This window comes from Lagopus muta, chromosome 2 (assembly GCF_023343835.1).
Source record: "Lagopus muta isolate bLagMut1 chromosome 2, bLagMut1 primary, whole genome shotgun sequence".
Classification (NCBI taxonomy): Eukaryota; Metazoa; Chordata; class Aves; order Galliformes; family Phasianidae; genus Lagopus; species Lagopus muta.
This window is the reverse complement of record NC_064434.1, coordinates 104193122-104217967: the sequence shown is the minus strand read 5'-3', so window position 1 is coordinate 104217967 and position 24846 is coordinate 104193122. Positions and strand designations below refer to the sequence as shown.

The 24846-nt window shown below is 44.0% G+C and overlaps 1 protein-coding gene and 1 long non-coding RNA gene across 7 annotated transcripts in view; one reads left to right on the top strand and one right to left on the bottom strand.

Moving 5' to 3' along the window:
- MACROD2 (mono-ADP ribosylhydrolase 2) overlaps positions 1–24846 on the top strand; it is an 834860-nt gene that overhangs the window by 796261 nt on the left and 13753 nt on the right. The gene's annotated exons all lie outside the window — the stretch shown is intronic.
- The window catches only part of LOC125688909 (uncharacterized), a 41686-nt gene continuing 21166 nt past the window's right edge, over positions 4327–24846 (bottom strand). Inside the window, exons 6-7 of the long non-coding RNA XR_007374961.1 lie at positions 14798–14985; positions 4327–13957 (exon numbers count right to left, since the gene is read on the bottom strand). This is a non-coding gene — a long non-coding RNA (uncharacterized LOC125688909). The remainder of the gene's footprint in view (positions 13958–14797; positions 14986–24846) is intronic.

The window sequence follows — 24846 nt, the reverse complement described above, 5'->3', positions numbered from 1 at the left end:
TACAAGAAAACAGCATTTTTTTTGCCTGAGAACACTTGGAAAAGAGCTAAAGTGGGACTGCAGTTCCCATTCAATAGAAATCCAGTCATAAAACTGGATTGTAAGTGTCACAACGGTGGTTTTGATCCGTATTAGACCTGTGTGCCTCGCTGCATGTAGCAGCTACTGGACTATCAGCTACCTGATCTCTCTGTTCTACATCTGGTATTTGCTTTTTGTGTTACCAAGCTAATCCCAGCTTGTGAGGGGTGGCACAGAACTGCCTCTCCCCTCTCTCTGACTCACTGGTAGCCACTGGATAAATGGGAGCCATCTGTGACCTGTGCTGTCTCCAGAACTGGAGCTATGGAAGCCACTAACTGACCAGCAAAGTTCAAGGTCCCCTTTCCAACCCTAAGCTAGATTTCTGCTTAGTTACTGGTAGGGGCTTTGAAGCTAGCTGGAATTTTTTGTCAGTTATCCTTGGAAAGTTTGCCTTGAAAAAATGTCTGTTTCTTGATGGTTTAGCGGTGTGTGTCATTTTTCACAAGCTGTAGGTACGCCTCCAATTTAACTGTGCTCATTTTAATACCAGCTGATGTGTATAGTAGGGGATTTGAGTGCTTGCAGTGTCCTTTTTGTGTAGCTGGTGTGGCTTCACAGCTCCATAGTGTGTATTACCAAGGAGGCGTGAATCCTGTTCTGGGGCACGGGAGCCCAGAGGACTGGAGAATCAAAGTCTTTGCAATTTCACCACTCTTTCCTATTGCCAGAAATATGAAACAAGCCAGATTACCCTGAAGAATGTAACAATGTGAAGCAGTGTGTGTTTCATAAAAACCTGGTGTGGCTTTTTCCAAGATCAGTAATAAAATACAGTGTGTGCCAATTATTCCCTTTTTCCTACTGTAACTTGAAGTTATATATTATTAGGGAGCACCTGAAAAAAACAAAACCAAAAAGACAAGCTAAGATGCCTTTTTTTTTTTTTAAATATTATTTTCCAACTACTTTAATGCGCCCATTCTAGTTCACAAAAGAATAATGAAAATCTGTGTTTGTTATAAGATTAGGGAATATTCTCAAATCCCTTTATTAAAAAGCAGGATAAGTGGTGATCACTGACCTATTTTCTGACTAGGGAGGTGTACATGTTTTTAATATGCCACTTGGCTGCCCCTTTATCCGTATGCATAGAAGTAGTCTTGTTACGTTGTAATGACCGTGCATTCAGTCTTGTTACGTTGTAATGACCGTGCATTCAGTCTTGTTACGTTGTAATGACCGTGCCTTCAGTTTCAAACAGATGAGTCTTTCTACAGGACGGTGTACAGCATGTGTGAATACACAGGCACGTCCTACTCTAAGCCTGCTCTCCCCCCCATCGTTTTCATTTCCGACTTCTTTCTGTCCCCCTACATAAAGTCATTGGATGTGATAGTTTCTCTCACTCGTCATCTGCTGAAGTTGCTGAACTCTTTGGAGAACGGGTTTTCCATCACAGAATAATAACAGAAACAGCCATTAATTTTCTTCTTCTGTGATTAGGCTAAAGCGTTTCGTCTTATTGTGCTGCTTCTAACATTATTTGAACTTGACTTGGGATTTCTCTCCACCAGTTTCACCTGTCGCTGTGTTCTGAGCACAAAGCACAGTTCCTGGTTTCAAGAAAGTCTTGACAGCTTCATTCTGATCACTGGAGCTGTGTAAGAGATGGTGGGCAAAAGGAAAGGGATGGAATCATTCTGCCACTCCTACATAGCTGTTGTGGCACAGTGGTACCACTGCTGAACCTGTGGCTGGGTGACGGTCTTTCTGGGAAAATAATAGGTTTATTTTCCTTTGGACAAGTCCAGAAGTGCAGGAACAGGTTCTTGCTCAAGTACTATCAAGGAACAAAGTACTGTAATGAGAACCTACGGAAAGGGTATTGAAGCATCCAGGGATTTAGCTTACAAGCAAGACCCAGCCTGTTCAACTGGTATTTCTCTGTAGTTGCATCCTGGCCTGTTTGAATGCCAGGTTTGAAGAGCTATAATAACCATCACACACGAGCTGTGTGATGTTAAAGGATGCTTGTGAATGGACTGTAGGGATTTATTTCTTTCAAATCATTTGCAGTATACATGATTTCCTCTGATGCCAGACTTTTGGTCACTGCCTATTTAAAGTTTGAATTCTGCCTGATTTCCATCATAGCTGAACCCAGTTTTACTCAAGAATCTTCATCGTGAGAGCGGATGTTACTCTGTAGTTGTGAAGTCATCCATTCTTTGCTTAACCAGGTTTTAAGGGCGTTTATATACCAAAATAGATGATTTCAAAGCATAATCTTGGTGAGATTTAAATATTCCAAAGCTTTGAAAAGAGCTCTTCATTTTTTGCAGTTTCATTCTCAGGCATTTATGATTTGTTGGTGCAGTGGTTCCGTTGGTACAGCTGTAAATATAGTCCAAAGAATTACTTTCTCTGATATGGCATTGTAGTTACAGAGAAACAAGGTACTTCTGGAGGAAGATCTTTCATGACAAATCTGACATCTTTATTCTTGAGTCATGGCAATTGTAACTGCATTTATTTTTTTAACTGAACTTCTCAGTTGCAAGTGCAGATGGGTCAGATGTGTTAGGGAAAAAAAGAGATTTAACAAATCTTCTGTACGCATCTTCAGAAGAGATGTTTTCTTTTTGTTTGGGAAGAAAAGCAAACAAATACGTGTGGGAGCATTGTGGCTTCTGAAGAGCTAGTTCAGAGGCTCCAACTCCTTTTATTCAATTCCTCCCCCCCAGAATAGGAGTAAAGTATCCTAATTCAGATACAACATGTTTGGTCTTTGATAACAACCCATACTGGATGGATCGGATGACATTTTATGGGCTGTTGCAGAATAGTCTTGCCATAAATTTGGAATGTATTTTAACAATATGCTTCCAACATGTATTGATATTTTGCAGAGAAAAATAAAGGTGCACCTCTGGGCCTTTTGCAGAGAAATGCTGGCTGTTCTGTGGAAATAGAAACTTGGAAATTGGTTTTTAAACTCAGATGTCCAAAGCCGAGCTAAAGAAATGGACTGTTGCTGGAATTAGCTGGAAGCACTCAGTAACCAGATTATGACTAGGAAGCCAAAACAGTGCCTTCATCCAAGTGCTTTCAGGTTTAAGAAGTCTCCCTTTAAAAGCCTTTATTTTCTGGAGAATTTCACAGAACTCAGGTGAGCTTTACAATTGAAATGTCAACCAGACGAGGAGCTTTGGCACCCACATTCTGCTCGTCAGCCTCCTGTGGTCCATCTGTATTGGTCCAAGGGCAGTTCCATTTGTAGCTCCAGTGAAAAGCACTTCTGCCACAGCTACAATGATTTCAAAGTGGCAGAAAGTATATTCAGGTTATTTTTATGGCAAGTAGATGTTGCAAAGGACAGGAAAATCTTTTAGGCTGGCTAAAGCTAACTGTTGATAAGGGAGGAACGCCACAGTTTTTTTCAAGTTCAAAACAATATGTTGTTTTTATTGAATGCATGTAAAATATTTTACATGGATCCAGGTTTGGGGTGGTTTTGTTTGAAAGCCTGTGAGCAGAGGTGAGGTGATGTGCCTGTGAGTGGCTGTGTGTGAGCATTTTCTTTGCTCCGCTGGAAGAAGATGCGGCTTGTGGAAGAGGAGTGGTTTTTTGGACCCAGGGCCCGTGGTTACATCTGTGATAGCTTTGGCAGTGCCAGACTGGGAGGTTTCCAGACTCTCATACTGGCAAAGGTTAGGTGCTCTCAGCAGGTGCTCCACTGATGCAGCCCAGAAGGCCAACTGCAACTTGGTCTGCATCAACAGACGGGTGGCAGCAGGGAGAAGGTGGGGGTTGTCCCCTCTGCTCTGCCTTCATGAGCCCCACTGGATTGCTGTGTCTGGGCCTGGGCACCCCAGAAGCAGAGGGAAGTGGAGCTGTTGGAGCAGGTCTAGAGATGGGCACAAATGATCAGAGGGCTGGAGCACCTTTCCTGTGAAGAAAGGCTGAGGGATCTGGGCTTGTTCAGCATGGAAAGGAGAAGGCTGATGGGAGACCTCACTGCAGCCTTCCAGGACTTGAGAGGATAGGGCCCTGCACAGCCTGAGCTGGTGGGGGGCAGCCAGCCCATGGCAGGGGTTGATGCTGGGGGGGCTTTAAGGTCTAACTCAAGCCATTCTGTGACGATGGAGGACCAGCAAGCTTAACAGGAGGAAGTCTCACTTGCAGGCTATCATGACCAGCCGTGTGCACCAACAGGAGTGAGGAGGTGCTGGGATTTTTGTTTTCTAAAGAGCACCTGGTGCAGCAGCAGAGTCGTGCCACATCAGTGCACGGTGCCCAAAACGATGTTCCTTCCCTGCTCGTGGAGGGTGCAGGCCCCCGCAAACCTTCCCTAAGGGTGCTGTGTGGGTTTGTACTGAGCAACGCTGTGCATGAGCAGGATGGGTGGTTATTATACTGTCAGCAGTCTGCTCCAGATATTGATTTCAATCTCCTTGGGGGGAAAGAAGTCTTTTTTTTTTTTTCCTGCCACAGAAGGAATCTGTTTCTTTTCATTACTCTCCATATATCAGATTCTAGCCTGAGTGTATGTAAAGAACAGGTGGTGCAAGATCAATTCTAAGTTTTAATTATTTTTCATCTCTTTCAGTGACAAACGATATATTTTTTTCTGCATTGTTTTCTAAGAGAAAGTGGAAAATGTAAGGAATTCTCAGCTTAAGCATTTCACCTGCCATCACAGTCATTTTATGTTATCAGGCTTGATGGTGGAGTATAAGACAAAAAGGCAAAAGAAAGGGAAAAAGATACAAGAAAAGGGACTGCTTTAACAATAATAGTGTTTAAGGTTTATTGCGTGTATCTGATTGCTTTCTTCGTCATCAGAATAGAGATATTATTATGAATTGTCAATTTTTATTTCATTTAAAAATACCATCTCTTTGTTCCCTTTGAAAGTGTTGGCAATGTGGCCTTTGTTTAGTTTAATTAACTCACGTTACAGTACTGCATTGAAATACATTCTGCGTTCAATCTAATAATACTTTTTAGAACTCTCTTCTACATACAAAAAATAATTTAAAAAAAAAAACAAACAACAGAAAGATTAAATCCTCTGAGAAGCTGGAGGAGAAAAGGGATATTTTTAATGACGTATTTTAAAGTGCCATTTACATTTTTATTTTCCAGTGGTAGGAACACCAAAATAATATAAAGCCATAAAATCCCACCGAAAAGCAGATGCTATGAAGTCATTCAAAGTCCTCATATGTTTACAATATTATTACATGATGTTACATGTTTTGTACTTCTGAGCTACAAGGCTTAAAGAGCTTTAAGATGCTGATAATGCCCTTTTAGCATATGAAAACTGGAACGATAATGGAATTCATATTTCATGTGGTGCTCAAGTCTACCAGTCTTTGGTTCTAATTCAAATCTCCTGAGAAGCAGAGGTACTTTATGCAAATGAAACACGTATCTTTCAAATCATATCAAATGGCAAGGAAAGGAATCGAGGGAGAGATTTTGACATCCTAGAAACTTCTTCCTGTAGCATAATTGAAAAAAGAGAGCTCGCTGACCAAAGGCTGCAGTTTTACAGATGGCATCGTAGTTAATAATGTATCTGGAAATCAAGTTTAGCACCCTCAGAGAAATGGCACCATTGTTTTCAGCATACTGTGCAGCTCCCGAGGTTTCTGTTTGAGCAGCGGCCTTCGTTCCCTTTTGCGGCAGTAAGACTTTTGGTTTTAAATCAGAATAGATCCATCAAACCTTTTCAGTCTGATTCATTTTGGACTCTCCCCTCCTTTAATAAAGCTTGTCTAGGGAGGGGTGTGCACAGATCCTGCTGAACTGGCTCTGGAGATTCTGTGCTCCCCCACGTTTTACGTTATATATGATGTGCAGCATGCATAAGATGCGCCTCTGCCCAGGTTGTTGTGCTGTGTTACAGCTCTTTCGTACGTGCAAGTGGCACACACACTTCAGACAGAGAAAGAAACTGCATTTACCAATGATTGTCATGAAGCACAATGAGCGGAGTGGGACTGTAGCAGTGTGAACTAAAAACAAGCAGCGGGGGTCGGGGAGATGATTTGGCAGTTTTGCTTATTTAGGGATCAGAACAAGAATGAACTCAAAGCAAGCAGTGGATGTTGTGGGATTTACTTTGTGGGTGTGGATGTATGTTTCCCTACTCTGTTAGGAACTTTGTCACTGCGGTTGTGCCCAGCAGTGTGGGTAAGCAGTTTACCATGCTCTCCTATCAGAATGGTGGCATTTAGCCACTGTTCATGCTAACAGGTCTGTCAGGATGCCATCTTTCTGGTTCAGCTCTGCTCTGGTTTCTCTGCTGCTCAGCCCCATGGTGTTGGCCCTGCCAGGAGCTGTTGTGCTGTGGCTTCTCAGGGGCCCTTGCTCCTGGTGCTTGGATAGGAAGTCTGGTATGCACAAGGAGGGTCTGGCACTCAAGCAGAGGGAAGAAACATCTCCAAGTTGTTCAGTGGGGCACGACCCCAGCTGAGAGTAAATCTGCCTTTCCCCATTACAGATCCTGAGCAGGAAAAATCCCACCTGATCTCATTCAGATCTTCAAAGCATTATCCTTTCCTCGTACCTATAGATATTCTCTTCCTTTTATCTGCCTGTGAGCCATAACTTCCTGGCAGCGGGTTTTCTGTGCCCTCACCTTTTCCTAGTGCAGATGGCAGGTGAGTGTTCTCAAGCAGATTTTGCCATCTGGAATAGCTTTCCTGTGCTCAGTTGGCTTTCATCACGTTTTACTGCCAGACAAGTGTTCTGAGGTCACTGCTAGCGTACCCAGCCCACAGTGTTAGCCCCAAGCTGCGACTGTTTCTGGTCACTGTAAGTTGTCTGCCAGGGAGGAAGCTAGCATTTCATCTCACCTCCTCCATCTCTGTGGCTGCACCTTTGTATTAATCGTGCTGTAGTGATATCTTAACACTGGTGCAGTACTGCAGCTCTTTGGGACTTCCTGTTACTTAACAGAAAGTTCAGCTTGTCCTCTGTGGGCTCTTCCATGAGCTCTGAAAGTCCTTTCTCGTGTGTTATGTGTACAGTCAAGTCTTAATCTGCAATTAAACTGGTACAGCAGAGGTGTTCTGGATGATGCATTTTGGGTTGTATGGGCAACAGCAAAAGCATCTGTTTTCTGCTTGAGAGGTCCAGGAGAAATACAGAGCATGGAATGGCGTGGTCTTTTACTTTCCCTTGCGTTTACTGGGGTGCTTAAATGATTCCATAACTGACTAACACTGTTATTTCCTCAAACATTTATTTTTCTCCCGGATCCAGGCTTTCCTTGTGATTTCTATCCTAAGTTCTAAAATCCATAGCATTCCTCAGCTAACAAATTTCTGCCACGAAACAGTCCTTGTTATTGTTTCACTGGTGAGAGATCCTTAGCCCGAGACGTTGGGGCATGCAATCCTTTTGTCTCGTTATTCCTTTTGTGGTTTTGCAGCCTTATTAGTTTGTTTTTTCTCAATCGCTAGTGTGAAGGGCATAGCTCTGCCTGTAATCATCGGTACCACAGAGGCCAAAAACTCCTTTCTTCATTTACAGCATCCTGTCAAAAAACACTCAATACCTTCATTTACTTGACAGCCCTTGAAAGACAGCATATTTACACGTTCAGCATCTTCTCTGTGGAGGAAATAAGCAGTCGCTTACAGGCTATGCTGTTCTCACCTGGACTGAAAATCAGTTAAACCGCGTTCTGGATTCCGAGGAGGAAAAAGTCAATAATCTTTTTTCAGTGCCCCCTGGTTACATCTAACAGTGGTACATAGTGAGAGGGTCAGCCTAGCAAAGTCGCTGTCTCGGTGGCTGGAGAAAATTGAGCGCCCCGCTTTGTGGCTAAATCCTATCGTGGTTACAAGGTATTTCATCAGTTAAAACACACTCTCTGGGTGTGTTTGTGTGGTCTGTCAGCCTGAAATGTAGCACGAAAACATCAAATGGGCACAAATGGAGATACCTCAGGTGCTTCAAAGTAAGATGTCACTGTGCTGAAAAATCGGTACCTAACTCCAGCAGCTCGATTCAAGGAAATTAAATTGGCTGATTCTTCCAGCTGTCCAGGCAGCAGGGAAGATTAGCAGGAAAGCTTGCAGACTAAGCAGGGAGGCAGTCAGTAAGGCATGTTTTAGCATCTCTCCCGCCCTGGGGTGCAGGTACCCAAGTGTGGCACCGCCATCAACCTAAGATCCAGCCAGTCCATGGAGGACAGAAAACCGAGCAGGACTAGCTTTTTTGGGGTGTACACCAGCTGCATCGCTCCTTCCTGGGCTTTGAAAGGGCTCTGTAAGTCGTGTGTTTTTGCTGGCAGTGGGCCCTGGTGCATTAGAAGGGTGAAAGGGGCTTTCTCCTGCAGCTGTCCATGCAGGGATCTCTAGGACATGAGGGCCAGAGGTTGGCTCCTTCCAGCACGGAGTGGGACTCAGACACGGGTTTATTTCCAGGCCTGTAGCTTATCTCTGATGGTTGTGTTGTTCTATAAAGCTAGATGTCTGAAAGAGATCCGAAGTGTGCTCTCTTGTTTTGGGGTCTTTTCCATGGGACAGCAGGTTTTTACAGTTCCTGTTGTATGAGCAAATGTAAGAAGTCCATCTCTGCTCCTGAAGTACCAGCATCCTCAACACTGGCTTTGTTTGTCTCATTTCCCCTTCTTCCAAAGCCATAACTGCACAGTGCGTAGCAAGTACAGCTGTTGTGGTCATTTTTATGCAACTGTTTGTTTTGTTAATGCTCATCTCATCACAAATCCATTTACACATCCAGACCTGAGCCCACACCGGATGCGTGGCTCGGTGACTGTGTGGCAGTACTGCAGTGCTTGGCAGCATCGGGGCCAACTGGAACGGAGCTGCTGCTCCAGTAAGCATCCAAACATTCAGGGTTTTTTTGAGCTTGGTTTTGGTTCTCTTGGCCCTGTAACTCTGGCAAAGCTTGCTGAAAACCAAAAGGCACGAAAAAGGAAAAAGACCTTAAAGGATATTCTGCTTCCAGCATTACATATGATGTGGAGGGAAATAGATTTTCTGGATGGAGTTCTGTTTGCAGATCCAGCTGGCTCTTGAAGTAAGTGAGCATGAAAAGCAGACGATAAGTACGCACATATCCGGTACCTATCTGCAGAAACTGAAGTTATCTTAGAAACTGATATACACAGAGATCACAGCATCTGAAACTTTTCCCTCTGGCATTAAACGCAGCCAATGTTTAACAGTACTGAATAAAAATGTGACAGCTTAAGACACAGCAGCTTTTTCCAAGTGAACCTTCAGGGAGAACCTAGAGGAGAAAAATGTATGTTGAGATTTGGCTCAAGAATAGGGTTAATGCCGTTTGTCCTTATCGAAACCGAAATGGCCGCAGGTAGGCAGGGCCTGGGTTTTGTATCTGATCCTGCGGACAGCAGTGCAGCATGATGCGATAGATCCCCGGTTCCGCTTCCTTCTTTTAATGAGGTCTGCCATCCAAGGATGGATATAGCTTGCTCTTGCGCAGCCTGTGCATCTGACTGGTTCACAGCACACGGCCAAAATAATTGAAGGAGAATCTGCGTGTGGGAGGAAAGGAAATCAGCCGCACGTCGGCACATCCCGAAGCAGGAGTTAGCAAAGTGCAGCATTTTGGCACGGGTTTGGCCACGGCTTCTGGTGTCACAAGCAGCTTGCTTTTTGCCAGCCTGCACCTGTAGTCAGCCACAGCCACATCCAGCCCACGTGAGCAGAGAAGGCAGGGGAGGGCTCCTCGTCTGGATCACACCAGCACCTTCCCTGCTCACGGCTGACAAAGCCGTTTAGCACAAAGATGGCTCAGATATTCCTCTGGTATGTGTAGTTTGCCCTCTGATGAACGCTGCGATTTTCTCTAGCCAGTCTCAGAGATGGGAAAACACAGATGAGCTTTATCCAGGCCTGAAGAGGCTGGAGCACATAAGCTGCTTGCCATATTGATGAAACACCTGGGGCATTCATTCTGAAGCCTAAACGCAGGCTGTTCACCTGGACTGCCAAGTACAACAGAAGCTTCCTTCTGGCTGGCAGGGTGTATTAATTTAAACAGAGCACCATCTGCAGGGCCTTGGAGAACAGCAGATCGGAGAGGAGAGGCAGGGAGGTTACTGGAAACAGTCTTGTTCTGATCTGGGGGCCTCCACTCCCATCCATTACCTATCATTTCTAATTAGCAGGCGCATCTTGGGGAAAGCTTCTCCGATTCACTTTCTTGCAGATGCTTTTCGTGCTAAGAGCTGTTGTTTTTGCTGAGCCTCCCAAGCTTATTTTGCAGGCTTTCACTGGCATTTGGAACTGTAATGGTCTCAATGACCCGGTAATTAAAGGAGTCCTGTACCTCCTGGACCAGAGAGCTGCCCCTTTGTCCTTCCTCTTTCTTCTCCCTGCAATGCCACTACCAGATGGTCGGAGGTTTTTCACCCCTTCAAAAGCCTCGTGTTTTTCCCATCTCATCAAGCATGTCTCAGCCATGCTTAATTAGCTTAAGGCTTTTCAACCACCCACCCCACTCCCCCTGACTCACCCCCCAGGAGATCAGTTAAGGACCTGAACAATTTCAATAAAGAGCTTGGAAAGCAAATCCTCAGAGGGGAGGCATAGCTGCAGGAGGATGTAATATTAATGGTAGGGATCAGTCGTTCGTTCTTTCTTCTCCCATTTCTGCCTGTCTGTCTATCCTCCCTTCCACTTATCTCCCCTTTCAGAATATCTGGGAATGCCCTTTGCTCCTTGGCAGTGCTTGGGATCATTTGGTGGTGCTCACCCTGAGGCTGCCAACAGAGTACTGTTGCTTTTAACCCGTTTCAATTAGGAAGTTCTGTTGAAGTCCTCCTTGAATAGGAAATGGCAAACATAATTAGCTAACCCATGTTAGGAGGCTCTTGGGTTGGAGTATTTTGGTTGAGTTTGTTTTGCTTTATTGCCTAATTCCTTGGCTGGTTTGAAAGTAGCTTTATTTACAGATCTGAGCAGTTGAGATGAAAGCCTGGTTAATTAACAGAAAAAATAAATTTGCTTCTTGCTTTGTATTTAACGCGGAACGGCATTTATTTCTGCATTGTCACATATGCACTTTTATTATTAATCTTCAAGCTTTAGCTGTACAACTGTAAATGAGGTTTAGAAAGAAAACAAAAACTCTTTCCCTTCTTCCCTCCCTTCCTATAAAGCAATAGAGAGAGCTGTTTAAGCACGTGAAGCACAGGCTTAGTGTGGCATGTAGGATGTCTCAGAGGTACCTGTGGACGTTTGCTGTGTAATTGAGTACAGCATCTTTTGTTCCATGCACACAGGCAAATGAGAGCACCCAGCCATCGTGTGTTTGCACCGCTACAATTAAAGACCAACTAATATAGCCACCTTGGAGATAAATATTTAGATGTAATTAAAATGGCTAGTTGTAAATGCAAGAATCTGGCTGTGGATGATAGAGAAATGTGAGAGGGGGTTCTTGGCTACTATACAGCAATTTTCTTCCAACACTCCCCATCGGCTAGATTGAAATGCTGTATATGAGGCTAGATTGAAAGGTTGTTCTTACACTACTGCAAATCTTGGTATTTTTAAGGCACCGAGGGAAATAAAATGCAAAGAGCACACTCTAAATGAATGCACGATGCAGCACAGGAAAGGCCTGAAACATCGCTGCCTCCGTGGCAGTAAGTAGGGCTGTCGCTAAAGAGGAGCACAGCTCCCCAGTCCATTGGCACTGCTATTTACAGCCAGTAATCTTTGAAGTGCTAACTGCCCTTTTGTTTGGTGTGTGTGTAAGAGAGATGTTGCATTTTTCTTTTATGTTTGTTTTCCACAAAAAGAAATGTTGGTTATTTTTATGATGGCTGCTGCTCAGTTGAGATCCTCTATGTAAAGATTACAGATGAGTTATGTGACCTGACATTCTCCCTGGGAATGTGCTCAGAACGAAGCAAGCCAGTGGCATTTCAAAGTCTGCTTTTAAAGTAGTTGGCTATATACTTTGTTTATCATAATTGCTAGGATGTGCCATTTCTCTGGTATTTTGTACCTTCTCTTAATTGACTGCGAGGCAGAAAGCCTTTGGGCAGAGGCCCTGAGACCCAAAGGAGGCATACTCATGCTGAGAACAAAATGTGCCACTTGAGGCTGCTCCATGATCCCCATCCTGTGAGAAGAGCTTGAAGCAGTCAGGCTTGCTGTGGGCTGTGGAAATGAAGCAAGCTCTAACCCTTCAAGAGCACCTGTAACAAGTACACGTTGCTGGGCACACTTCTCAATTACTGTGTTCATCCTCTCGCTGCGCTGTGCCAGGTGGTGATTCGAGTACTTTGGAGGAAACCAGCACTGTAAGTGATTGGCTTTGAAGGGGGTTTCACATCCTGCTAATTGAAATCTCTGCTCCTCCCAATCACATATCACCTTGTAGCCTCCTACTTCCTCCGTGTCTTCCTGTGCCATGTCTATTAGCGTGGCTCCATATGAGCTGGCAGTGACCAATGTGAAAGGCTGTCCTGGAGATGAAGCACTCACTGGAGCACTGGGGGCTTCCCAGTTGCTCACTGGGCAGCCCCGCTGCTTACACCCCGTGTCTCCATGTGGGTGGATAAGAAGCTGGGCATCTGTGCCTGGCTGGGAGGTGAAGGAAGGACCAGCAAGGTGGTGCTGCCTTGGCTCTGCTTAGCTGAGGACACCAGAGAGGCCACCACCCAGCAGCGCCCAGCACCTTCATGGCAAGGTTAGCACGAGTTCTGTCTTTCTGCAAAAATACTTTGATCCAGTTCAGTGTATCAGCAGGAATTTTGTTTTGGCAAGAAAGCAACTACTTTTTTTTTTTTTTTTTTCCCTACATTTCACTGGTTTCTTGTTTCTGGAGACTTCACAGTTTTGTGGCTAGAAACCTCTCGTGCTTAAAGCTATTGGCCCTCCTGTGAAATAAAAACTGTTTGAAATAAAAACAGCTAAGGAGGAAAAGGAAAAAAAAAACACCGCAGCCTTTCCCAAGGCCTGACATTCAGATTGCTTTGCAGTGCCCCCTGGAGGGATGGCCTTTGGTTATAAGCTCCACTACATCACTGGAGAGCTGGCTGCACACGACCACGATGGCAGCCCTCCAAAGACTGAACTTTAATGATGAATGCCACGAAATACTGCTACACAGGCTCACTCTGGGGAAAGTAATACTGTGTACAGTGTGTGATCTATGTCACCTGGAGTCCTTATCATTTCTTTCAGCTATTTGCAGAACTCTTTCGTGTTTGGGCTGCGGAAGGAGAGCATTAATTCAGGTTTAGTAAACATGAAGATAGGCAGAAATAAAATGAATCTGCTCTGTTAAGCTTGCTATAGCAAACATACCTTGGGAGAGCAAAAAGATGCTGAGCTGAACTTAGCGAGCTTTAATTTGGGTCCATTTTCATTGTACTTTCTTTTGTACCATAATTGGTATTATTAAGCAGTCTCCTGGGCTATGAATTACTGCTATAGTAAGGAAATGAAACAACTGAAGAACTTTGCTGACTGAGAACATGCAGAAGGAGAAGCAGGACCTATTTAACCATTATTATTATTATTAATGTCTTCTCCAAGCGTTGTTAATATCATCATTACTGCCATACAGAAATGCAACAGAGCTCCCTAAACTTCAGTTGATAATAACATTGTGCAAGGTGCCGTACGCTTAGGTCTCTATCCAGAAAGCACACAGCCTAAATCGTGTATCATGCCATGCTTATCAGTATAACCAAGGCATCCATTAGATGGATTTCCAACGTAGTTGTGTGGCTTTTTTACATGTATTGTCTGCGACCACTAAGATTTCTCCAACTCCTGCAGGTTAAAGAATTAGCTTTGCTCTGCCAGAGGAACTGTTGCATGAATGACCAATACGTACCTGGCGATGCTTCTGCCAGGCGGAAACACTTCTTCTCTTGTTCTTCCCCCCATGAAACATTCTTACAAAACAGAGAAAAAAAAGACTTGCTATCTTTTCAATTAGGAAGTTTGTTGTTGTTTTGTTTTGTTTTGGTGAGTTTTTGTTGTTTTTTTTTTTAATCAGAAATCCCAATACTTCTATTAATCGAGAGCTCTCTGCTGCCAACCTTTCCCCAGAGCAGTAGGGCTACCCAAGGAATACAGAGTTCTGTTTCTCTAGAAAGTCTTTACTCCTAACACACTTAGTTTTTCTGGCAATTCCAACTCCACTGCCAGTGTATCTACAGATGATGGTTAGACTTGATAATTTTAACTGTCTTTTCCAACCTAAATGATTTGATGGTTATAAATAATTTTGGCAAGAGCCAGCAATACTTCTCTGGCAGCCTTGGGGCTTTTCAGGCTACTTTTGTAGGGCTCCCTGAAAACAGAACAGTTCCCATAAAACTGTCTGTTAAAAGAAAGGAAAAAAAAAAAAAAGTATGTAACTTGATAGGGGAAGAGATTTTGTTAGAAATATTTTGATCAACTCCACATGTGCCTTTGCAGCCAGCTCTTTTTGCAGCAGGACCACCCGCTGCACGTGGGATGCAGCAGCTCCAGTGGCCTTGGTGCAGCCTTAGGTCTGCTGCAGTATCCCAGCCAACCTCCAGCTTCTTTCTAAGCCAGGCACTCTCATATGCTGTGGCAGCAGTAGGCAAAATAGTCACACCTCTGCAAAGTGCCTCCTGCTGTGGTATGATGAAGAGGCTCACCCTCTCCTCCTCCATCCCTGTATTTGAGGTCTATCTGTGGTTTGGGTAAGGTTCTGGTTTTGTTCTGTCTTCTCATTTTTGCAAAACCATGTTTCTTGAACTCACCTAATGTGTGTAAATACAAACTGGCCTCCGCTGTGCAAATTCCTCTTCAACTGTAGAGCACAGTGCTGAAGTCAGGGTCAGCCTCATCCAACGTTACAGCAAATTACAGTGTGTACAACCAGGATGGGAATCAGTGGTACTCAGTGCTTTCGGCCATCGTAATGTCAGCTCCAGGCATTGTGGATATTCTGTGGGAATAAAGCAACTCATTAAGACACACGGGTTATTTGCTCCCCTCACCACCAAATATTCACAACATCTGTTCACTGAAAGGCCACAGACTTCTAACTCAAAGCACAGCTCATTCAGAGACCCATTTTAGGTGCTTACATCAGATTAGTAACTAAGTAGGCAAAATATTTGATCAGGATTTGCTGTGAACTAAGAACTCTCTTGGCAAGGACTACCTGTTTTCTATGTAGCAGTTCCTCCCTTCAGTGAGTTTGTAGTATTTAAAATAGATTTGATGTGAAAAGACCAATCCAAGATGTTTATTTTGTTGCCCGGCTTTCATTGTATACATAGAGACATCTTGTGAATGGTTGTGAAAAGAAGTTGTTTGAGACTCCTCAGGCTGTTTGTCAGGCTGAAGGTTTTTAGTGCACTGAAGTGTAGTGAAAAATGAGAACTATAAAGCAATATAACGCGAATTGTCTAGACCTTTAAACCTACTCAGGAAATCAAGATATATATGTATTTTTAAAGAAACTCAATAAACCTTGTTTTTAGGATTGTGAAATCTGCTATTGACAGGGCTGAACATAAACACGGTTCAAGGCCAGTGACTTAATTCTAGGTGACACCACTCCTAATCCTTTATAGCCGAATCCTTCAGTTTTATCTGCGGCTCTGGGAAAAGGTCTGTCAAGGCTGAAGTCACTTGCACGAGGGGATTAGCAATTTTTGCATTCTTTTGAAAGCTTCAGTAATTCTCTTGAAAGTAACAGATGCCAAGGCATTTGTGGAAACTGTGGGCAGTGGCAAGTCTTACGCTGGCCTGCAAATTCTTTCAGACCTGGGCCATGAGAAACGGCACACATCTGAAGCCTCCAATTCCAACCTTTGTGCCATGTGTGCCGGCAAAAGCTCAGTGTTGTCTTCTGTCTGTGAGTAATCAAGGGGAGGAGAAGAGGGGAGATGTTCCTTCTGATTGACCCAGGGGTGGAATCACTATATTGATTTCTTTTCTTTTTTTTCTTTTTTCAAGCCTGGAATAGTTGAAAGCTGTATTATAAAAAGGCTTTGGGCTTTTTAGTGAGCTCATGAGCTAAGAAGGTCTTCATTAGAAATAAATCATAAAACATGATCCAAATCCAGCCATCTGAAGGAGTTTAGCTGGAGGAAACGCTTTTAATATGTGCAAGTCATCTTCCTTCAGCAAGACAAATGCCTGCCACTGTCTACTGCTAATACAATTATTCTCTTCTGGCATAATTGGTAGAGGTCTTGCCTTTGGTGCTAAGATCGCAAGTATAAGCCTTTCAGTTTTCTAGCACCTCGTAATGGGAGGATGGTATTACAGAAGGGCTAAGCACTATAACATGCCAGCCTGGGTTTCGGTATTTTATATGGCATTTGACATTCTGAGCATCCTGGGGCTCAGCTGTATGCTGGCTGACCTTCAGGACATCTCACTACAAGGAACCCTTGTTAGCCATCAGTTATTAGGAAGATGTGGGGGAGATGCGACAGACTTGCTCAATAGCTTGGAGGAAAAGTATAGTTATCTTATTAGACTTGAGAGTCTGCCAATTTTCATGATAGACACCAGTTTTATTAGCAGTTCTGTAAACTGTTGAGGGAAAAAGAAGGCAAAAGCCAATTTGTTGGCTCTAATGTTGCTGAGCTCTGTAAGCACAGGTCACAGAGGTGGTGTCATCTCCAGTGCGGTGAGAATTGGCATTGAATTCATGAAGCCAAGTTTAGGACTCCAGATAGGTGGCTTGGTTTTTCAAAAACGTTGCACACATGCCAACTGTGCTGTGAAATGACATCCTTTGAAGCCAGCTGGAGCTGCTGGGTGCTTGGAGCTTTTGAAAATCAGGATCTAAACTCCATTTTAAAGTGTTCCTAGCTTCAGTCACCTGATTCTGAAAATACTGACCTACGTCTGCTGCTATCTAGAGCAATCCGCACGGTAAAAGTGTGTTTGATGGAAAGGAGAGATATTCTCTCCAGTGATAAAGGGAAAAATCTTGGTCTATTTGAAAGCATATTCTCTCTCAATGGAAGGCATTGAGACGAGAATGAAAGTTTGTTCCCCCCTTTTTTTCTTAAAGACTTTTGTTCACGCTGTGTATTGTGTGGCTTGTATCTTTGGCCTGCAGTTTCTATTTTGTGCCTGAAGATATAGCATGACTTGGAGGAATCTAATATCTCAGAGTGCAGTCAAGATGGTTGCTGAGGAAAAAAAGAAGTGCCAAAGCTTTCCAAATGAGTTGCTCCAGGTCTTATCCAAAGTAATTAAGAAAAGTCAGTAATGCTCTCGTCCTAATCCAGCATTGGTCTGGCTTTCCATTTGAAATTGCTTCCTTTGGGTACATCTCTAATAAGTGTGAAACCCAGAGTAGATGTCTGACCCTTTTCTCTCCTGCTGGTCAAGTTGCCAGAACAACCAGTAACAGCAGAATGGGCCTCTTCCAACAGTGGGAGTAAACTCATATGAGAGGAAGTGTAATTAGGAATAAAGCTATTTGGGAGAGGGTAAGTCCTCCAGTACTTCTCCTACTCTGCACTGGTAAGCTGTAGATCTGGTGGATCATTATGTGCCAATGCTGGTAGGTGTCAGGGTTTATGAACCTGACTGAGGACCTCTCTAGAATGATTTCCTGTGGCTGTAATGCGTGCTGCTGGCTTTTTCTTACTCTTCACTAGTGAGTCCTTCTGGACTGTTCTGAAGAAGAAAAGCTGTATCTCGTAATCAGCAAGCTCTTCCTTGGGGCTGTCTGCTTCCCATTTTTTTTCAGGGAGCTTAGAAGAAACAAATTCACCTTCCTCTTCTAGGTTTTACACTCCCTCACCATGCTCAGTGTCTTCTCCCAGCCTTCCCTATACCCTACAGCTAGAGGCGAAGGCAGGAGCAGCATGGGGAGGGAGTGTTCCAGAAATCAAGAGACAGGAAAAAAGGAAAAAAAGAAAGGATAACCTTAGAATGCTGACTCACTGGAGAAAGAAATGTTCAACTGAAAGCAAATAATCCAGACCCCTGTTTTACAAAGCCGAGGTCAGTTGAGAAGTACTTTGGAGCTGTTTGGAAGTGGAAGGATTATAGCTGTTAGTATTCTTTGCCTTACATTATCTAAATGTAAATGTCTGTCTCTGATGTAGCATCCTAGTTAGACCCTAGAATTTATGAACTGAGGGAATGATGAAATGTGAAAAAGTTGAGAAGAAAAATGTGCAGCTCTGTCTTTTTGTAATTCTTGCTGAGAGCTGATATAAATGGAAGACAAATCAAAGGCAACAATAGCACCATGCATTTTATCTCGCACACTGTGATGCATATTAGTGTTGTTTCCCATTGTGAGCCCAGAAGAACATTTACAATTTTAGAAAACACTGCATAATGACTCTCCACAAGGAAGAGAAGCTAGCATATGACTGCCAATACTGACACTTGCTTTTTTCTGGCCTGTGAAATTATTTTCCTAGAACCTCTGAATGGGACAAAAAAATTCCAGCCCTGCACTGTGAATTTTGAATTCTGCCCTAAATTTTCTCCATGAAGCAGAGTAGATAGATGTGGTGATATTCTATATCCAGTCTTTGACCTTGCCAGGAAATATTGGTCAAACCCATCGACATGTGACAATGATCTTTTAAGGTATGGGTAATGCTACCCAGGCTGATGGATGACTCTTTTCCAAGGCAACCGAAGATTTCTGTTCAGTTTTGCTTTTTAGTGTTTTGGGAACATTCCTGGCTTTGTGGGAGGAGGGTGAATGTCAGGAGGACTGGAGTAAGTATTTTAAGTATTAAACACCAGCAGTGCTATTGCGGTCTGGTTCTGCACCTCCCTCACTCTCCAGAATGTCAGTAGTAAAGCTGAGTTGTAAAACATGCCGTTGAAATGTGTGGAAATGCGTGATTGCCATCATCGAGCTGAAACACCCTTAGTGGTAGCTAGGCTGCTTTTTTAGACTTGTCTCAGTTTGGGCATACGTAGCATGCTGTTCCCTCTAGCAGCATTGTGACTTAGGGATTTTGATCCATTCGTGGCTTGCTTCTATGCACTCTGAGTTGAAAGGAGGATGAGATCATTCCCTGCTGGCACAGGACACTCAGATACGAGCCAGCTCTTGCTCTGACGTAGCAGTGCTGAGCTGAGTGCTGAAATCCGTAGGGCCAGTGCCAGGTGACACAGGGAGAGCTTGAACTCTTCTTCAACTCCTGGTGGCCAAATGGAGTGATGGGGAATACATCCCTCCTTTCTCTCCGGAGTTAAATCTAAGGTGTTTCGTCTGTGCACCTTCCTTCCCACTGAAGTGGCCTGCTGGGCTTTATCTTATCACAAAATAAGTTCTAGATATTGCCTATGTATCTGAAACAGTCCTCAGCTGAAAGCCAGGCACCAACAAATTCAGCATTTAGTTCCTTTGGAATATGAAGTACTGTGATGGGAATGTAAGCACCCCCATAATAACAGGTGAAGAGGCAAGTGCTGAACATTGCTTTCAGTATTAAACTGTGGCTGAGTTGACCTGGAGCTCTCAATTAGAGACAAGAACATCAGGCACTTCATTATTGGAAATTAGAAAAAAATAAATTAGAAAGGCAAAAGTCCAACCAGGAATTATTCTGGCCAGTACTGTTAAAGATAATAAAAAATGTTCTTACAAATATATTAACAGCAAGAGCAGGGCCAAGGAGAATGTCTTGCTTTTTTTGGACGTGGCAGGGAACGTTATCACATGGGGTAAGGATGAGGTTCTCACTGTCTCTTGTCTTTAATCATCGGGCCAGTTATCCTCAGGGTGCTCAGCCCCTTGAGCTGGAAGACAGGGATGGGGAGCAGAATTTTATTTTCTATCCCCCCATGATTTGAGAGGAAACAGTTACTTGCTACACCACCTGGACTGTCAAAAGTCCATGGAGTTGGATGAGATCCACCTGGGTGTGCTGAGTGAGCTGGCAGATGGGATTGCTGAGCTTCTTTCCACCATCTATCAGTGGTCCTGCTCAACAGGAGAGGTCCCAGACAACTGGAGACTTGCTGATATGATGCACGTCTACAAAAATGATTGGAAGAAGGATCTGGAGAACTGCAGGCCTGTCAGCCTGACCTTGGTATTGGGGAACAGAATGAAGCAGATGATCTTGAGTGCAGTCGCACGATATGTGCCAGACAACCAGGGGTTCAAACCCAGCCAGCATGGGTTCACAAAATGCAGGTACTCCTTGACCAACCTCATCTCCTATGGCCAGCTGACCTGCCTGGTGAATGAGGAAAAGGCCATACATGTGATCTACCTAAGCTTTGGCACTGACTCCCACAGAATTCTTCTGTGAGAAGCTGGCAGCCCATGGCTTGGAGGGGTGAAATCTTTGCTGGGTAAAGAAGTGGCTGGAGAAATATTAGGAAAAATTCCTCCTCAGAGCAGTGATGCAGTGGCACAGGTTGCCCAGGGAGTGGTGGAGTCACCGTCCCTGGAGGTGTCCCAGAGCCGTGGGGATGTGGCACTGAGGGACGTGGGCAGCAGGCATGGTGGGGGTGGGCTGGGGTTGGACTTGGTGATCTTGTGGTCTTTTCCAACCTTGATGATTCTGTATTTCCATGATTATATTGCAGTGCTTTGACGTTGATTCTAGGAAACCATCTTCCCCTACTTAATCATCATTTTTCTCTTACATTTATCAAGTAATCAGTAGAAATTTAAAATGACAGCAGTGCATACAAGGTAAGTAATATTGGACTTGCAGTATGTTTGGTTTTCCTCTGAGCCCTTTGAGGCCTGACTAGTGTTGACTCACACACACATTATTGTAGAGGAGAAAGACATGCTTTCACTGGAGAAATGGGAAAAACAATCAGCATTAATGACACACTGCAAAAGCAGCGCAGATCTCCAGAAGCCAGATTTCATTGATGTCTTCCACAGAGCACACAGTGCTTCCCCAGCAGAGTGAGGAGGATCACCTTCAATAACACAGCCAGCACTGTCATCTGTCACTGGGCTGTCCCTTTCTTTACTGAGGGAAAACAACCCCAAGCCATTTATTTATGTAAAATTTCTTACTGCCCTTGATTGTGTGTGGGCATGTGGTGTTTAAATGCCTGTTTTGTTTTGGTGAGTCACCACCCAGGTCCAAAGCAACACACCTGAAAAACACAAATAGGTGAGGATTTCAGTAGGGAAATGATTTCTTTAACATAGATTTGTGTTAATCACCATGTCGTCAAAGCTGACTGTAAAGCTTCAAAAGACTCCAAGTAGAACTCTTTTAAAAAACAAACAACAAAAAAAGCCCCACAGCCTGGATTCAGTCATTCATTTGTTTTTGAAAAATGATCATCACGTCTCTGTAGGGGAAAAAAGATGATAAGTATCACCTGTAAGGTCTTTGGGATTGAGTGCTGCCAATTACCACTTTTCTTTCCAGCGAATGAGTTTCATATTCTGTTGAGCTTAATTCTAGGAAGCTAGAAGGCTTACAAAATTGAAACAGAGAGCTTGGCTGTGTCTTGTTAAGCTTTTGGAAATGGAAGTGCTCTTTCCAAATAGCAAGATGTTTCAGCCAGGTGTGAGGTGAACAATACCTCTAGTTATCCAAGTTTTTAGGAAGTGGGATTTGTTTTAACAAGTGTGTGTTTTTCACTTTTTCATGCTGACTGCTGCATCTTTGCATCACAAAATGTTTGAAAATTACAGTGTGCCTGCAAGGTGCCATCCATTAACAGAACTTTGCTGAACTTTCTTGTGCTCTCGTCACTGAGAACATTCTGTTCTATTTTAAGCCACCAAATTTAGGCTGGGGTCTGTGGATGAATAAAAGGGAAGCGTCTCTTTCTCTCCCACACAGTATTTTGTTACTGCTTTTCAGGTAAAACCGTACACTCTTTATTTACCCTTCTGCTGCTCTTCCCTGCCACTTTGAAGCTCATTCTTCATACGCTTGGCAATAGTCTCCTTGAAAAGGAATTGAGCAGAGTATTTTCCAGGGCTCCTCTTTGACTTAGCAGTTATCTCTTTCAGAAGCAGTGACCCCAGAAGTAAATGTTTGCAGTTGTAAGGGTGAGCAGCCCTGGCTACACTCTATCAGAAACTTGGGCAAAGCCTCCTTTTGTCCCGTGCTCACGGCATGCTTTTTCACCATGGTGTGCTCTTCCTCGTAGCTGGGATTGGAGAATTAAAATACATGGGTGCTTGCTTGAGAGTTTGGGTATGTTTGGAAGGGATTTTTCTCTCTACCAGCTCTTGAGCAAGTGGCTGTTTTTGTCTTTTCACATTCTTACTCCCTCCCTCTCGCCCCTTAATATGATTCAGTTTTCCAATAATTATCATTGTTATTGGCTTGCAGTGCCTGCCTGGTGCTGGTACAGCTGCTTAGAGCCGAGGGTTGACGTGGTTTCTTCTGTTTGGGGCGGCTCCTGTAGAGGGGAACCAAAAATTTCTTTACCGTTTCTGAAATAAATAGCGTGCTGCTCTGATAAATCAGACCTGCTTATGAGATCCAGGACCTCTTTGCTTTCACAGTCTATTGCTTTGCTGCAGTTGCATCAGGATTATTTGAAATGCTCAGAAAGTACGGCGAATGCAAAATTGAAATGGAATAGGGGCACAGTGTGTGCTGATGGAAAATCCAGCAGCAGGGCGAGCTATTCAGTTGTTAGTGGTGGAGGGGAAAGCAGGGCCTGCGAAAGCTATTGGGCACCTGGGTCAGCTCTTCAAAATGAAGGATTGCATCCTCACTCTGGATTAGTCGTGCAGAAAGGCATTAAACCTGCTCTACAAGGATAGCTGGAGACAGACAAGAAGTGTGGCAGTATGTGTGGTGGGTGTGCAGGAAAAATGCATCACTGTGAGTGTGGATGTCCGGGCATCATTTGGGCAGCTGGTGGTTGTTTCAATGCTCGAGGAATAAGAGGCATTCTGCGTGCCCAAACATCAGTTCTCCCTGATGGAAGCCAAAGCTCGGAAGACCTGGAAGGTTCCTCTGGATCCTTTATGTGTAAGGATCCTCCAGTGCAGCCATTCCTTGCATCCATGAGTATTTTAGCAACAGGAAGCTGGAGGTGATCAGGAACTGAGCCGTGTAACTTGCGAATTTGGTAAGCAGTTACAAGTGACAGGGAAAATAACAGAATGGGAAAGGAAGGTAAATAATGCTGTTTCTAGAGAACTCTGTATTCAGAACACCTACGCTTTTGAGCGTGCTGTCTGCCTCATTTACAGACAGGGAGATGGAGTGCAAGAGCTCTGAAAGCAGCTCGGGCCAGGTAATCTGCTAGTTTGAATACTACCCGGCAACATTTTAGTTATGTTAACAGTCAGCAGTCAAAGAATTCAATTGAAAGCCTCTGGGTGCTCCATTTCAGATATTCCCTGCTGTAGGGTTCTTCTTTGATGAGAGGTTTCACAGAAAGAGCATCTGGAAAACAGCAGCATGGCCTCTTTGTCAGAAGAGAAATTCAGAAAGGCCTTTTCTGCGAATGATATGCCCTTGTATTCATCAAGAGCCTGCTGTGTGCAGGTCTATCCTGTTGTTACAGAGAGACAAAAGAGACAAAGAGCTCCTGATGGGCATTAGCGACTTTAGAGACGCCCAATTTGTATGGGTCTTACGGACCAGATTGCTGGGAGACAATCCTCCCTGCACTCCCATTCCCACCTTTAGGGAAAAAAAGGCATAATGAGATTTACTAAGAGTATATTTAATAAAGAACCGAAAAAGGGTAGGGATAAGCACTTCTAAGACACTCTTAAATCACGTTTTAAAAGAATTGCCGTTCAGCTTGAGCCTGGAAATAACAGTGCCTTTAGGTACAGACGCGTGCACAAACACAGAGCTGACGCGATGCACGCTGCGCCACGGGGACGGGGAGCCTCATCGCTCTGCTGCCCTTGGAGACAGAGCCAAAATGCCACAAGGGAGGGTAAACACTCGATTTAATGATGAAGGGGCTGCAAATCCTAACAGCGGCATTAAGAAATGATGCTCAGCTCTTTCCAGCGCCTGGCAAAGCTGGCGTCCCAGCCAGCGCTCCTTCCTCTGACATCTCGAGCTTTCTTTTCATCTCTGCGGTGCCTAATTGCCAGGGAGTTTTTTGATCAAGGTAAAAGATTCCTGATTGAACAGATGGAGACGTTTGTTAATGAAGCTGCACTGAATAGAGCCTCAGACTCGTACTCGACCCGGACGTCACAGAAGGATGGTGAGGGGGGAATTGCCCCCAGCCTTCAGCGTAACAAAATTAAGCAGGGCTGTGGCTGCTGTGGCTCAGAGCCCTGAGAGCAGGAGGTAGGGCACTTCCGCATATAGAACCATGCAAAAATGCAGTGTAAATCTTATTTGTGGGGGTATTTGGTGTGGTCGAAAGGGGTCAGTCGTGCCGGATGAAGGTGGTGAACAGAGCAAAGCCAGATTCTCCAGTTCCTAAGTGAAGCGGCATTTATGCTATCAAAACGCAGTAGTAAACAAAGTACACGAAGGCTTGACAGTAACATTAGCAAACAGCTACAGTGAAATGGATGGGAAGAAGGAAAAAAGCAGCCCCGACTATTTGCAGAGCAGGAGAAGTGGAACTAGTTTTGACAGATAAGACAGTGCAGCTCTGGGTCACAAGAGCTCTGTCTTTCATTTTTGTTGCTGCAGATGGAAAATGGTGCCTTCAAATTTTAACTGGAGAAATTCAGATTTTAACGAGCCCCCATTTCTCACTGTCTCCCAATTAGGGGAAGCATATTTACAGCTAAATGTAGAATAATAAATTTAATTTAGCGGCTGTGTGTTGCGGAAATCCGCATCATTCAGAATAGCTACAATGTAATTTTCATATTACATAATGACTGAGGTGTTTTTTTCAAGGTATATAACCAGAGTAGAAGTGG